The 2,293-nt window shown below is 42.6% G+C and overlaps 1 pseudogene; it reads right to left on the bottom strand.

Annotated features, from left to right (window-relative positions):
• Positions 1-626: 626 nt before the first annotated feature.
• LOC111734737 lies at positions 627-745 on the bottom strand (annotated as a pseudogene).
• Between the last annotated feature and the right edge of the window lie 1,548 nt (positions 746-2,293).

The following is a 2,293-nucleotide window of genomic DNA, read 5'->3' as shown; positions in this document are numbered from 1 at the left end:
TTTTAGCTTGACTTTTAAATATGAGTATTTAAATATTTATAACTTTAAATATGGTATGTGCTCTACTTTATATTCGTGCCCTGAGCCCTGCAAAAGTTAGAGATGGGCCTGGGTAGAAGTTATGGAGACACGGGTTCTAACAGTCAGAAGTGGCCATCTGTGTAGTGGGCTGTCGAGGAAGGAACAGTGCAAGTCTTAGGGACATGGATGTGGCACAGGGACTCCTCCACTGGGCAAGACATTCTACCGTATTCATGTGAAGGACACCCCCAGTTGGAAGGCCACACCCAAATCCAGTCTCACAGTGAGACGCAGGGCCAAGCAAATGAGTCTTTTTGAATAGGAACATCTTACCTTCCAGAATAAAGTTACTGTACAAGATCCCAGCACTGACTTCACATTTCTCCAGACATCAAGAGCCTTGGAGGGAGCTGAAATTAACCAAAGAAAAGTTGTCAGGTCACAATAGGTAGAAAAGTACGTTCTAACTTCTGTTTCCGTTGATGAAGTGACAATGAGCATCCTTTTTTTTTTAATTTTTAGATGAGGCAACCCTTGGTTGACCTCACAGATTGCAAGGACCTTGTCAGCTTACGATCATCCTTTTTTTTTTTTTTAAATTTTTACACCTACAGCACCTGGTCTTCCTAGGTGGTCTCCCATCCAAGTACTAACCAGGCCTGACCTTGCTTAGCTTCCAAGATCAGATGGGATCGGGCACATTCAGGATAGCATGGCCATTTGCACAATGAGCATCCTTGAGGCCTCTCACTTTTTCACTCTCTGTGACTTCTACCCATCTTGCACGGTCACACTGTTCACGCCTCACTAGGTGCACATAGTAGGTGCTTTACAAAAAGTCTGCAGTATCTGGACGGGACACCAAACTAAAAGTCCTTTATGAACGTCAAGCCTCAGAGCTTCTGGAAGCCACCCACAAATTTTGGAATCACTCGTCAGACCAATGCTAATAAGTTAGTTAGGTAAACCTCCACGTCTCGAGCAGTAGCAGACCACTGCTACTTCCTTGCCCCATTTGCAAAGGTTGCAATGGAAGCACACGGAGACATCTCCGGGCAGGCTGCGCTTCTCCACGCATCTCACACTGGCTGGCCCTTCGCTGGAGTCAGAGCCTGGGAGCGTCGCCTTGTCCTCCTCTGCTGGGAAGGCCACATCCTTCTGCCACCGGCTCCCAGCCTGAGCTGGGTCAGGTGCCTGTGGACAATCTCGGCACCTGCCATGTTCCTTCTAACATGGCTCTGATCACACTGTTCTGGAAGAGTCTGCTTCCTTGTCTTTCTCAACAGTAAACTGTAGGACAAGGGATTTGTGATTTGATTCAAAACATCTCTATGCAAGAACTGTTTTTGGAACATAACACATGAAGATTTAACTCTCTGTTTTATAAAAATATAGTTTACTGCCCCTAATAACTGAAATTTAACTAAGTCCTTTTTCCTTTTAGCTGCTGCCACTTTCTTCTCAACTTAAAGGTGACCATATATAGTTTTAAATCTATTGAAGATTTCAATATGCTAAAGAAACCATTGGAGAAGCCAATATTAAATCAAAAACTTATTGAAATATTCGGGCACAATATGGGACCCCAAGCTCAATGCAAAATTTTCAACTGGTTTGTAAATTAGTAAAAGACCACTGTAGCCCAGTTGACAACGCTCTATATTTATGTCAATATAATTTCTACCATGGTATCATTTAACTCCGCTCACTCTGATTATACGTTAGTATGGTTATACTACACAGAAACACTGAGTTTTCTAGTATTAAGTAAAATGTTGTCAGAGATTAAAAAAAAAAACTATAAATTTGCCATCAGTAGATTCATCTCGTTTCCTTGTTATCATCAAAAGCAAAGTTAAGTATTTTCAGGTTTATAATACTATAATCTAAAAGAAACACAATTTACTAAGACTCTATTCTTTTGCCATTTTCTTTCTGCACTTAATTTTAATTATAATGTTGGAATAAGTTTGCAAGAAAACAAGGGGAGAAAATACCAAAGCAAAGCAGTATTATTAAAGTGGAAATTCTTTAATAAAACACAACTGAGGAATATGCCATATTACTCTCGGGAACAGGGCTTTCTGCAGTGGGGACCCCTGAGGAGTCCACCCCCCTAGAAGAAACCACTGGAGTCTCAGGGGGTGTGAGGGTGGCAGGAACACCAAAGCGAGGAGGCCTGCTGAGTGTGGCCAGCGACCATCGCAGGTGTAGATTCTGATGCACTGCCCCCCCAGCCCCCCCACCCCCATTAAAGTCCCTGCTTTAAAAT

Source organism: Pteropus vampyrus, unplaced genomic scaffold, assembly GCF_000151845.1.
Source record: "Pteropus vampyrus isolate Shadow unplaced genomic scaffold, Pvam_2.0 Scaffold4845, whole genome shotgun sequence".
Taxonomy (NCBI): Eukaryota; Metazoa; Chordata; class Mammalia; order Chiroptera; family Pteropodidae; genus Pteropus; species Pteropus vampyrus.
This window is presented reverse-complemented; position numbering and strand designations above follow the sequence as displayed.